This window comes from Pinus tabuliformis, chromosome 6 (genome assembly GCF_031772625.1).
Source record: "Pinus tabuliformis cultivar Carrire ecotype Pingquan chromosome 6, CPIR1, whole genome shotgun sequence".
Classification (NCBI taxonomy): Eukaryota; Viridiplantae; Streptophyta; class Pinopsida; order Pinales; family Pinaceae; genus Pinus; species Pinus tabuliformis.
Window position 1 is genome coordinate 1,016,739,568 of NC_142292.1, and position 14,395 is coordinate 1,016,753,962.

The following is a 14,395-nucleotide window of genomic DNA, read 5'->3' on the forward strand; positions in this document are numbered from 1 at the left end:
TACATCAAAATAGACACCATTCTGAACCTGTTTTTGTTCAGAACATTGAGACAACCACCCATCAGCAGCATGTTAATAATGTTACAGTTCATTCAAATAAAGCAGCAGTTGTATATGCAGATGCAGAAACTCAGTCTGCACTTCCCAAGACCATCATCAGACCTTGGGAACAGCTTGTCCACAACAAGCACAGAACTGGTCTTGGATATGACAAGGACTTGTCCTTTCATATTCCAGACTACTCAAAGCCCATTCAGTTTCAGAGTGCTGGATTCATTGATGACAGTTCACCTGCTTCTCATGACAGTTCAGCTACAGCTGTTCCAGAATCTGCCCCTCTTCCACAGCAACAACAAAAACAACAGATTGTGAAATGCCAACACTGTGATCGAGTTGGCCATCTGAAAGATCACTGTTTTGATCTTCATCCATGTAAGCACTGTCATAAAACCAGCCATTCTTCACACAGATGCTTCAAAAACAAACGTCCTGCAAGAACAAAGATTCATCTTGGATGGATCGCTTCTTGGCAATGGGCATCAACAGCCAAGAAGATATTCCAAACACATGTCAGAACTTGTTCCAGAATATTGAACAGTCTTGCAGTTGAGTTTTCTCCATCTTCTCACCTTGTATCTGACAGGGGGGGAAATGATGGTCATCTACAAGCTTCGAAGTCACATCAAGCGAGCCTGAGCCACAACCTACCACACCAGTTTCAGAATTGTAGCCAGAGACAAAGATGCCCCTGAACATGCCTTCAGTTGGCAATCTGGGACACTTCCTCTAGCAGAAGACTCCAGCTTCTTGCCAGTTTTGGAAGAGTTCCAGGAATCGCAGAGTTGTTGGTCATCCTTAAACCATCACAGATTGAGAACACTTCCTCTAGCAGAAAACTTCAGTTTCTTGCCAGTTTTGGAAGAGTTCCAGGAATTGCATTAAGCATTCCAGAGTTGTTGGTCATCCTTAAACCATCACAGATTAAGAACACTTCCTCTAGCAGAAGACTCCAGCTTCTTGCCAGTTTTGGAAGAGTTCCAGGAACTGCACTAAGCGTTCCAGTGTTGGTGGTCATCCTTAAACCACCGCCCTTTATACCAACATTTCATAGAGCACATTCAGCCTAGTGCTGCCATGCATTTTTGCACATTTTGTATTATAGCTCTCTTCTTGGACTCATGCATAACCCTTCGGATTAAGGGGGGGAATGTTGGACACCTAATCCTAAGTGGGTTAGTGTGGAAGTCGAATGGACAAAAGCAGTCCAAGAGACCTTGGGATCTGAAACCCAAGAGTCACATATTTGTACTATAAATGTATATCTGATGTTAATGAAAAATAGTACTCACTGATTTATCTTTCACATTGTTTGTTGTCCATGTGTATTTAACAAAAGAGAACAAATAAAGGATGTGCAAAAGGGGCAAGAAATAGGACACAAGATTTTTGCTCTTGGGATAGATTTGAAGCACATGAGGGTCACATGGAAAGTCCTCTTCAAACATGATGAACTCGATGCCCTCCTTTCCAAAGTGAGCCAATTAGAAGGGAAGAGACTAATTTGGGCTCTAAAACCAACTATGCTTGCTCTCATACAACACAAGTTCTTGGAGGAACCTCGTCAAGGGGTTAGACTTCTAGTTGCATCTTGTCTCAGTCACATCATGAAACTGACTGCACCTATACCTCCTTTCAATGATGAAGTTATGAGGATAGTTTTCAAGTTGATAGTAGAGACTTTTCAGGACTTGGAAAATAGTACAGGTCCTACATTTGGGAAGAAGCTTTAGGTTCTGAAAATTATGGCCATAAGTAGGACATATGAAATCATGTTAGATCTAGAGTGTGATGGTTTGATCTTGCAGATGTTCCAATGCTTCTTCAGCATTAGGAAACATCATCCTGACACAGTGATAGCACACATGCAGTCCATCCTATCATCATGTATGAGAGGTCGTGATGCCATTTGTCGGGAGTTGCAATCTCGATTGTTGTCTGTTTGGAGGAGAGAACAGTTGGTCTCACCTGCTGCTTATGAACTAGCCAAGAGGTTAGTTGAGAAAAACATTGGGTTGTTCAGGAGAGAGTTGACCAAGGAGGAGCAGCTCAAGATTGGGGGATCATGCAGCAAGAATGAAATGAGGAGGAAGGGACTTTGCTTTGTCTACAAGGGACCTTGGGGACCTAACCACTCATGCTTGAAGAAGAGATTCCTTCTGACTTTTAGGTAGAGCAAGAAGAGATTCCTTCTGACTTTTAGGATGAGGACTCTTCTTTGGACGAGTCCATGGGTTCATACGATGATACCTCTGAGGACCACGAGCAATCATGTGGAGTTGATGTCAGTAGCCCAGATGTGCATCCATGTGTGGTAGAGGAGTATGACGAGCAGCTGATTGTTCCCCTGAGGGAAGGAGATCTGGGAGCAAATGAGCGACAGATGATTCAACATAGGGAGCACATAGAGGAGCATGAGACAGATGACACACAGTGTGTGCAAGATGGGCCAGTCTTGGAGAGTCAGTGAGTGACTCATGTTGAGCCCATGATGGAGGATGAGCAGACACCCTTGGGGCCAGCCATTGGAGTGGAGCAAACAGATGTGCAGGCAGCCACTAGGGTGGTAGTATTTGTAGACACTTGTTCACAGTAGATGTTGGAGATTGACAGGGTAGTCTTGCAGGAGGCTAGTAGACGGCAGGAGCTGTTGGAGATGGAGGTGCATCCATCTTTGGGCCGACCCACTGATGAGGTCCAGGTAGATGCACAGGCAGCTGGTAGCGCTGCAAGACTTTCAGGGAGCAACCCTCTCCAGGAGTATATAGATAGGGCTTGTAGCACAGTGTGCCCACTTCTTCCCATTAGAGGGAGGAAGGCATAATTTCTCAAACATGTTTTGATTGACCATGGACCAATTTCAGCATAGCAGACGTATCCCTTGCACAGGTGTCCATGCATTGGATTGGTGAGAGACCATGAGCTGGTATCCTTTTGATGGAGTATCATTTTTAGCCAGGAGCATTGTATTGTAGGAACCCTCAAAGGTAAGGCATATCACATGCTTCAGTTGGCAGCAGGATGTAGGTTGGCCACTCATTAGTATTGCAGCACGACATCAGCATGATGAGATTGACCGTGGCATATGCCAAGGGTTGGATTGGAGAGAGGTGATGAGTTGGTACGCAGTGGATGGAGTAGCATTCATGGTTGGAGTTATCACACAGCAGGAGCCATGGAGCCTTGATATTTCATATTTGTTCTTGGTGGCATTGGGATCCAAGAGGATTCGTTCATAACGGGTTCAGTCAGAGAGATTGGTCTAGGATTCGGGCATTGGGGGGTTCGTTCATGATGGGTCGACACAGGAGCAGAGCATCACCCAGTGGTTCGTACAAGATCCGGACATTGGGTCGGGCCACCAAATTGGTCCACAGATTTGGATTACTTGATGGCAAGCAATCTTGGGGTGAAAGGGTTGTCATGTCCTCATTTTTATTCTTATTCATAGTACAGCCATGGTGGATTTCCATGGCAAGGGATGGCCAGGTCAGTGGAGCAAGTTTATGTCATCAGGGGTCTCGATGGAGTTTTGAATAGTTTTTATGGGATTTGATGGCATTCTCTTGGCATATTCCATCATCCGCACAATTTTCCTTTCGTTCCGTCGCATTCTGACAATTTTCAAAAATCATCGTTATCATTGGGCATAACTTAATTATTTATGCTCGAGGTGGCATTCTGGGGAGATTAATTGATGGAACACCTCAGTGTAATAGCTCGTTGGAACCGGAACGAGAAGATCTACAGGATGGGATGCTGAGAAGAGACTTCCAGTGGCCGAAGAGAGTATGGTGGGCAATTTTCCATTTTCCTTAGTTAAAAATGACTTTAATTAGTCATTTAATTAAGGAAAAATAATTAATTGGAGAAAAAGGGCCAAAAGTGACTTAAGTGAAATAAAATAAAATTAAAGGTCACTTAAGATAAAGTCAATGGAGGAGCTTCTAGAATAATAATAAAATAATAAAATAAGATGCTTCTAGAGGCTTGGAGATCTATCCATCAGATCTATAAAAGAGGAAGAGGAGACCATTTGGTCACATCTTGGATTTGGGCATTGTCTTTGTGATGAGGTTTTGAGAACCCGATTCTCTACTTCATCAGTAGCCTAATGACGGAAACCCTCGGGTGATTTAGTGAGAGTGGGTGATCACCCATCTCTTCCCTTGGTGGATCCATTCAGGGTTCACAAGTTGCCGCATATTGATTGGTCAGTTCAGTTTTGGAGGCCCAGTACAGTATTGGAGCAGATTTCTTTAGTGGCCATACTCTTAGCCATTTCCAGCTTTCTATGTACTCTTTATTTTTAATAACATAAGGCTGAGGATTCTGCATATATTTCTTGTCCATTTTAAGTTGCAGTTTATGCTTCGTGGTTTTGTTGTTAACTTCATGGTGAAAATTTGTGCAAATTGTTTATGGTATTGACGGCTTAAATTTCTTAAGTTATTTTCTACAAATTTTAAGAAAACCTCAAATTGTTCCATTTGGGACATTACAAGGACATCTTTGATTTGATATTTCTTCTTGTATGAGTGGTTGGGAACTCGGTTTTCTACTTCCTTGGTAGCCCAGGATGGAAACCCTCGGGTGATTTGTTAATTTATGGTATGTTCTATGCTTAGTGCAGTTTACTTCAATTTCTTCTTATTAGCCACTGATTAGCAATCACATTAACATATAGTAAAATGTAGATAGAACATTAATAGATCAACCGAAAACAAGCCAAGACAAGAGACACCATATGTGGCGGCTAGCCAGGGACAAACCCCAATGTAGGGAAACCCTTTGATCAATTCTTCTCTAATCTTCAATAGTTCAGCAAAGAGAGATAGTATAAATACATAAATCTGTAATTTTAGGGCAGCAGCAAACCCTAACCAACAAAGTCAAATCTGGTCAAACAAGATGAAATTGACCTCCAATATGCTTGGTCAATTTCCCGGTCATCTAGGCCTCCAACAACAAGAAGAGGCAGCCCATAAACAGTCTGAAAACCCCAGTCAAACTGCAATCAACTGAAGTCAACCTGCTGCCACAAACTAGGGCAGTCAACGCTGGTCAAACCAGAGGTCAGAATGCCTCAGTTTGTGTGCCAAAATCTGCGGCCTGCCTAGGAGAGACAGCCACACCAAAACCGCACTCCTGAAAGGTCAACGCTGGTCAAAACGACTTGCTGCAACCCTGGACAAAGTCAACACAGTCAAACAGATCTAGGTCCTTTCCTGCGTCTTTCTGCGTCCTCTTCTTTCCCACGGGTGTGTGCTACTCCTTGTGTGTAAACCCAATCAATAAAGGAGAGAAGAATGTGAGAGATGAGATGGTGCAATAATGCCTCAACCTCACTTGTGTTTATATGAATCGTTGAGCATGTGTGCCACACATTTAGCTGCTAGCCAACCTTGACAATTTGTCAAGTAAATACAAATAAATTCATATCTCCATAAATACTTGTCGGAATCGGATGATCATTAGCTCAATCCTACACCTCTCGACGAGAGGAATCCAAGAAAAGTATCAGTTGCCATAAATAAGATGACCTACATGGAGTTTGGCCCTAGTTGCCAATTTTAACATGATTTTGTTAGATTGGGTGAGCACCCATCTCCCCTTGGTGAATTCATCCAGAATTCATAGGAGACCTTAGCAGTGGCGATTTAGTTCAGTTTTTGAGGCCGAAGCAGTGCAGCAAATTATCTTGGAGGCCAACGTTCATCTTTAGCTATTTTGGTTGTATATGCATGTAACCCCAGTGTATCCATTATAATAAAAGATGAGAATTTTCCTGTTCATTGTGTCATAGGATTACAGTGGTCTGTTTGTTTTATTTTACATGGAAATCTTCTGTTAAATGAATGATAATTTAATGGTTTAATATGGGTTGAGTTCGATTTCTGCAAATTTAGCAAAATATCCCGTTTGGGGCATTACATGCAATAAGCTACCTACATTTTTATAGCAATTTGGTTCAAACATTTCATAGTTTGGCCCCTTTAAACCTTTAGGGACTCCATTAATCGTCATCATCAAATCATGTTAGTAGGGAGAACAAACCACAATAAATGGGATTTGCCAAGTATAAATGGCCCTTCCTCAACTTCCTCCTTCCCTTGAACATTCAACACTTTTACCAATCTGCTATCTTGAGCTATGTTTGGAGGTTTTGTAGATTCTTCTTGCAGCATTTATTAATTAAGTTACATGCACACATACTATTTCTCAATTAACTTGGTCTCATAGTCATTTACATATACCCATGAGCACCCTCTGTTGTAGGACTCCATTTATCTCCATGAGCCCTCGATCCTAATCACCATGACCTCATCCTGCACTGTTTTGTAATTAATTGTCTCATTATCATTGTGCATATACCCATGAACGCCCTCCAGCAACAGCGACAAACTGTGGGTGATCACTAGTCTATCAGCACCCTACCCATAACTACCCTCCAACCATGGCAACACACTTAAGGTGAGCATCCTCCACTAGGGACCGCATTCCTCTTCGTTAGCCACCAGCCCCAACCTCCATGATCACATCCTCCACATTCTCACCCACCTATCCTCACTCCTTTCCTTGGAACCTTACTCCCTAAGCCAACATCCTTCACTGCTCTGACACACCCCCATTCCCTATGACTTCAACCCCATTTCCCTCTACCTGGCCTTCTTCACCTACTCCTGCAAACCCAATCTCATGGTTCCCTCCTCTTGGCTCCCTGCCCTTTCCAATTGTCCTATCCCCCTTACTCTCAATCCAATCCGGTCCCTCGCCATGGGCTCACCCACACTATACTTGAACTCCAGCACAATAGAGACATGCAGAAAATACCCAGCATGGATAGCAGGTATAGCAGGTAAAGCAAGCATGGTAGCGCTGCATATTATGGACAAACCGCAAACAGATCTGGAATTCAGGATGCATGAACTAGTGAAGCATTTGGAACAGCTTGAGCCTTGAACTCATCAATTACGAATTGTAAGCAGAAGCCCGTGTCCTCTCTAACAGTTTTTCAGAATAACCACTGAAATGTTTGCAACTAAAACCCGTTAACTCAGGTGGAGTATTTATTTCTCTCCAATATGAGGGACAATTATTTCTATATGCTATGAGAAATTGCTAAAAATAATTTCACGTTTCTGTTCTGGATCCATGGTAAAATATTTCACAATGAGCTCTCCTGACTCTGAGAAAGGAGAAAGAAAAGAAGAAAATTATATTAATGTCCACATATAACCCAAAAAGAACAATGGGACTAGAAAGCACAAGTCATAATGGCAAAGTGGGAATGCTAAAGGTGACTCTTAGGCACAAATAAAGGTAAAGAGTGCAAAGCAGTAAACACAAAAGGTAAAACGTTGATAAAGAAATCAAAATAGCCACTACCCTATGAGAAATTTATTAATATCATACTGATCATGAGAAAGACACAACCCAGGTTTTTAGCTATCACTTCAATTTTCCATTGAACTCAGTACTGAACATGGGCTATGTATATCCATTAATTTTTCTATATTAAGCAAATCACCCCTCAATATTCAACATGGATAACTCAATCTTATAGGAAGACTATTTTATGTGTGTCTATATGCATGCACAACAGCATAAAGATGGACACCAAAGATAAATGAATACTGGTGTTAGCTTTGGATGAGAGGAACAGCAAACCAGAAAATACTCACATGATTTCTGGGTCAGAATAATAGTCCTTGTTAAGAATCTTTACAGCAACTCTTGTCCCGTTCCACTTGGCTAATTGATAGCTACCCTGGTTAGACATTTAAAAAAAAACAGTTTTAATGTCATCTGAAAAGGGTGTAAACACTTAAGTCTCCAAATTAGAATGACCTCCACAGAAAGTGCAATCTATTATCCAGACAAATACATGAAAATGGAAAAAGATATTAGACTTATGTTATAGAAATTCAAGCTTCCAGCATAAGCATGTTACTGCAGTAAGCAACTATTTAAGTTGTGGAGTTTGTGACTAGTATGAGTTGAGATCAGTTGTCGGGTGAGACAAATTGTCTCACTAATATTTTGGCCAGATTATTTTGCTGGAGGATTACCAGTTTGGGCATCCAGATATTGTACTCAGATTTTGCTGTTGCATAATAAAATAAACCCTCATTTGTTGCACCGGTTTTCCCAGTTGGGTTTTTCCGGGGACTTTTGTCCAAAAATATTGGTGTCATTTTTATTGTGTGCGCATTTATTTTCTCAGTTCCAGTTTATTTTCCACAATGTAATTTTATTGTGAAGAATTGCAGTGTGATTTATTCGTTATTTGTCGTAACAAATAAACTGCATAATTAATCAGTTAGAAGAATAAATTCCAGTTGTTGCATTTCAAGGAATTTTCACAGAATACAAATCAAAACATCCAAACTAAATCATAAGTATTCATTAAGGAGGAGTATGAAGGAATAATTCATACTAATGATGTATGATGAAATTATTATGTAACAAAGTCAACATATGATCAAAGATGAAGACAATGTAAGAAGTTAGGGATGGAGATCACTTAGAATCAATTAATATATTTATGGAGATAGTTGTAACGATGGTTGAACCAATTAGCCATATTGGAAATCTTGTTATGAGCACTTCAATGCCATATTACGAGGCCTCATGTACTATATTGATGTAAGTGAGTGTGTGATGTATTATTATTGTAATTAATAAGTGATCTTTAGAGTATATCGATGTTTTGATATGATCTTTCTCTATATAAATGTTTCTGTGTGGCTACCCATTTACCGACAATTCTCAATCTCAATCCATTCCAATCTCTCAAGCAAACCCTACATGTGAGCTGCCCAGAATGATAAATCAATCATCACTACATTTTCAACCAGGTAGGTGATTATGGGACTATAAATTGTTTTCTATTCATTGTTATTGACCAACTTGTCAAGAAACCTTACTAATGAGGAACCATATTGGTTAGGGGAACCTTATCCATTGTTGTAGAGGAGATGACAGTTTGCAAAACTGAGTAGAGTAGTGACCAATGCCTTCATATATGATGGTATCACTCATCACATTCATTATTATCAATTATATTTTTATCCTTATAAATTTCTCTATTTTATCGTAATGTAATTGGATATTTTTATAATTATCAAACAAGATTGTTCATAATGCGATCTAAATAGGAGACCCTCTGCAACCAAGAGTGCAAATAATAACCCCCTCTCTATCAACTCCAAGGATAGATGAGGGAAACAAGAGCATATTTACAAGGTTGTAGACCACCTATACAATCCTGGGACCAAGATGGGAATCTTGAATATGGGAATAGACAAGATTTTTAAAAAGAAGGTGGGATGAAGAAGGGCTAACGAGAGCAAACAATGGTTATGGAGGAATGAGAGTGAGAGGGTAGGGGCTCACATGAGTAGACAAAATTATTCAAGAATAGGAGGGCATGAAGATGGTCTCACATGAGCAAATGGCACATGCAGGGACAAGGGGGCTGGGGGAGCTTAGTTGCACAAATAGAGTCCTACAAAGGATAGGTGGGAGAGGAGAGGAGCTCACAGTAGCAGACAAAGGCCAATAAGGACGAAATAGAGGGGACGCATTAACAACAATGAATTGGGGCATTTACGACAATAAATTGGGGCTTGTAGATATGAGAGGGAGGGATGAGGGACTCAAAACAACAAATGGGGACTTACACAGATGCGAAGGAGAGGAGAGGAGCTCAAGTAAGTAGACAAGGCTTTTAGGATGCGAAGAGGGCCTCATGGGAGCAACTAGGGTTTTAGGGTTCTACAGGAATAGGAGTGTGGTGGCAAGGGCTTAAAGATAAAAATGATGGTCTACTAGGATGGGAGCAAAGGGGAAGGGGCTCACTACATGAGATGAGTGTTAAATTTTGCAGATTTAAAATTTAATTTTTGAGATCATAAACCATAGAAGATTGTTAATGAACAGCAACACACAGGATTTGGTCCAAGTGTCGGGGAAAACCCCACTATGGGGTAAAACCCTTTTAAAATGCTCTTCTATAAGATCATCTTCAAATGTTCAGCAACATAACCACTTTTCAAACTAGGATAGATCTTCTGAAGTGTGAGATATGATCACAAATGCAAAAACTGATACAAGGGAGATCTGCCACCAATGATAATACAAGATAGAGATCTTGCTAATAATACGAAATCTGCCAAACAATAATGCAAGAAAGAAATCTCACGAAATGTGAAAGAGAAATCTCCACTGGATCTGTGATGATAAGAGACCTACCACTGATAATCAAAGATCTACCACTGATAATCAGAGATCTGCCACTGATAATAAGAGATCTGCAAATGATGATAAGAGATCTGCCAATCTGCAATAGATCTGCTAACAATAAGAGATCAATCAAGATAACTTCCACAAGTTTTAAGGTCTTCTTCACAATGTCTTCCAGCTAGATCTGAAACAAGAGGTTGATCCTCTCACCATACCATAGAGACAGATCTCAGATCTTCTTCCCTTCTGAGGCTCAAACTTGAGATAGAATACAGCTCTGTGAAGGCATAAGCTTGGACCAAATCACAATTCAAAAATGGCTCAGATCTAAATCAATGGAGGCATCCTGAGGTGGCTTGGATCTAGATCTGTGTGAGGTAGATCTGAAATGTATCAGATCTAGAATTTTGGAAGCAGATCTGAAGTAAATCTCGGCCTACTTACAGGCCTGGAGCAGTTATAATCTCTGACCAATCAATGAGCTCAGATCACAGAATAATGAACAACCAAATCACAGTCTTCAATAAAAGATAGAAGAGAAATTTCTTCACTTGATCTGACCCTTAAACATCTCTTTGAATACCTTCGCGTAGGAGAGCAGATGAGCAATGTATGCATGATTGAATTACATATCAAGGAAAGTAGATTGACCTCTCTATATAGCCATCATGTGATCTTAATGAGAGTGTTTCAAGGCAAGCCAACTAGCCATCATGTAAGTTTCTAGGCAACTTGAATTGACCATCTAAAAGATTCAGCCTAGCACTTGTGGAGCCACTCAAAAATAATTCGCTTCAAGGGTGAAAGGGGTTAACTCTAGTGTAAATCTCGCCCTTAGTTGCACAAAATTCAACAATCAGCATGCGCACAAGAACGCAAGAGAGAGAGAGAGAGAGATATTTAATAAAAATATATTTGTACTGAAGAGTTTGATCGATCTATGCAAGAAAAGCAAGTACCAACAAAATTTAAAATGGAAGAATAATAATGGCACATTCACACAGTGTGCACAAAATTTACACTGGAAACCCTTGACTAAACAAACCAACCTAACGAAATGTTGCACCTCTCTATCTCATTCTATGAACTCAACTATTTACCATTCAAATATTTATGTATTTTGCAACTTCAATTAACCCTAGTCCATTACCATGAATTAGATTACAACCATAATCCTTTAATCGGGATTATGTCACAATTTAATTTCAACTTAATTTCACAATTTTGGCAATTTTGTCTATTATGGGACCCACAAAATTTTGGACTAAGACTAGGAGATGGAGGCTGAAAATCATTTTGTTAGTGGGATGTGTGGGCCACACCCACATGAAGTACGCATTTCCTTAGAGGGAAAGTCGAGTTGCTAAGGTAGGAGGTTGAAATACTTGATGGAGGGGCCCACATGGGGAGGAAGCTCAAAAATTATAAATATAAGGGGCCTAGCAGCTATTGGGGTCATTTGTCAATCTAATATCTCTCTTGTTGCTCAAGCTACTTAATCAGGTCACAGTGTTGTTCAGTGCAGAGCTTTCCAAGGGGAGAGCTCACCCTTCTTTTGGTGGATCACGAGTGCCACCCTAGGAAGGTAAAATTGTGCCATTTTCGAGGATGATTTGTGGAGCTCAAGGTGCATCGTACAACTATTTCATTCAGCCAATTTTGCACTCCAGGAGGATGCAGTAGGGGATAACGTGCCACTCATTTCAGCTATCTTCTGGGTGCCATTTGCCACGAGAAATTTTGCATACCAACTCCAGGGGAAGTCCAAGCTGGGTGAGGGGTTTTGGGGCCAAAGATCACTGCATTAAGACAGCACGAATTCTTCTTACCCAAGGCCAACGCATGAGCTAATATCTGGGCACACATGGGAGGTTGAGGAGAGGAGTTGGGGAGCTAGGTTGTACTGGGAGTTTGAGGAAATCATCTGGGGAGTAGAATTCAGCATTTTTGGGGTGTTTGGAGGGTTGCTTCAGCGAATTTCCAGGCAGACCGTATTTCCCAACCAGTTTGAGGAGGGCGTGGTATTTGGGGTCAATTTTCGGAGGTCAAAACTAGACCAAACCCTTTCTATGTTTTGGTCGGCTTATTGAGAAGAGCCCGGATCTAACTTTGCAGAATTTTTTGAGCACCAGAGGTGGGTCTTTCATCAGTTCTTTTCCAGCAGACAGTGCAGTTCCTCCTGGGCAACGCAGGGCATATTTGGGACAGCTCATTCTATCATTTGGGCGTTGTATTCTCCAACCTGGGTCTTGTCTAGCTTGCGATTAAGGCAAGCCCAGGTGAAGTCCTTCCATACCCATTGTACTATTGCTCCAAATATATAAAAAAATGGCTCAGTTGGATGGTGTTTTTTGGTCATCACATGGGTGTTTACTTATATTTTTGAATTTTGTGTATGCATGTCAGCTATGGCTTTGTTTTTCATTGTTTTTCCTAATTAGGAACATTACAATGGTATCAGAGCTCCGTTCTTGGCTCAGCCATGGGTGATCTTTCCTATGAGCAAGGAGGATAGGAAAAACATTACCTATCGAAGGCAGAGGTATCGGAGCAGGGAATGGGAGTTGGAGATTACACCTGATACGGAGACATCCCGGAATGCAGTAGTGGTGGCAAATATGGGGGAGCCAAGGAGCAAGGAGGAAGCAGCATTTGATAGCCTCTTGAAGGCCCTAAATGATCTAGCCAAAGGGCAGAAGGAGATGTTGGAGGAACTCAAGCAGCAGAATAGGGACAAGAGCATCCATCGTGAGTTCCTATTTGGGGAGACTTCAAGGGCCTCACAACAGTATGACCACCCTTCACCAGCCACTCACCCACTAGCTTTCAGTGAGCCAACCAGGACCACGCTGCCTACATTTTTACCTTCAGGACCAAGTCAGCAGGGAGGGCCGGATGATCAAATGCCCATAGGCGATTATTTCTGAGAATGGCAGTCCAGGGGGCAAGATTTCAAAGCAACTTCATCCTTCAAAGATTACTGCCAGCTCAAGCAAAATGAGAAGGGCAGATACAGTGGGGGTTCTAGCACGCAGAGTTCAGAGTTGCAGCGTACCATTGGGAGGATGTATTTTCCCGTGTATGAATGATCTACTAAGTGCACAGCTCAAGCTTGGGTGGAGAGGCTAGATACCTATTTCCAGCTTAATCAGATGACAGAGGTGGAAGCCATCAAAATGGCTACCTTGCACTTGGAGGGAGAGGCACACAATTGGTGGTTTCATGGCTTGACCATGCTCGGGCATGCCAACGTGACCTCTTATGAGGACTTTACATGGGGAATGGTGGAGCATTTGATAGGAGTGACCTGAAGGCTCATTTCAGAGAGCTGACCCAACTCAGGCAGACTGGCCATCCAGAGCAGTATATATCAGAGTTTTTGAGGGTCTCAATCATGGTGCCAAATTTGTCCGATGCCGGGAGGGTGTACATATTTGTAGAGGTGTACACTTTGCAATAGGTTGTGACTTGTGCCAGGGATTTGCAAGGGGCAATCTCCAACTCTGAGCACCCATACCATCACGGACTCCTTACCCACAGAAGGGGCATGACACATGGCCCCCACCACAACGAGTAGTCCAGGGGCATGGAAAGTTAGATGAGGAGACCAGGAGAGACCTCTAAAGGAGGAAGCTATGCTTCACTTGTCGAGAGCCTTGGGCACCAGGCCATAGATGCATCGAGCAAGGCCCATTACATTGGGGTCTTCTCTGATAGTGACCAAGAGTATGATGTGGAGTTGGAGATAGGCGGGGTGACAAGCGAGACTCACGCAGAGGGGGGACCATCACCACCACCACCACCTGGGGGAGCACCTTCACACCATCTGGAGGAGTCTTAGCTTCTTTGCGTGGGATTCCCAAATTTTTGACCCTGACGATCAGAGGCATAGTGCAAGGGCAGTGTGTCTCGATTTTGGTAGATAGTGGGGCCACGCACAATTTCATTGAAGCGCAGATGGTTCAGAGGCGGGGTATCACTATGGAGGAGTTTGAGGGGTTTTCAGTCCTAGTGCCATGGGATAGGACCATGCAGTGTACCCGATATGTCCCCGCTTTGACAGTGACCATGGGGAACTACTCAGTGACAG

The 14,395-nt window shown here is 42.0% G+C and overlaps 1 pseudogene across 1 annotated transcript in view; it reads right to left on the minus strand.

The window, feature by feature from the left end:
- Positions 1-14,395, minus strand: part of LOC149262440 (integrin-linked protein kinase 1-like) — a 265,252-nt pseudogene that overhangs the window by 201,533 nt on the left and 49,324 nt on the right. The window contains exon 4 of the transcript XR_016259129.1: positions 7,743-7,828. The product of XR_016259129.1 is annotated as an integrin-linked protein kinase 1-like (transcript). The remainder of the gene's footprint in view (positions 1-7,742; positions 7,829-14,395) is intronic.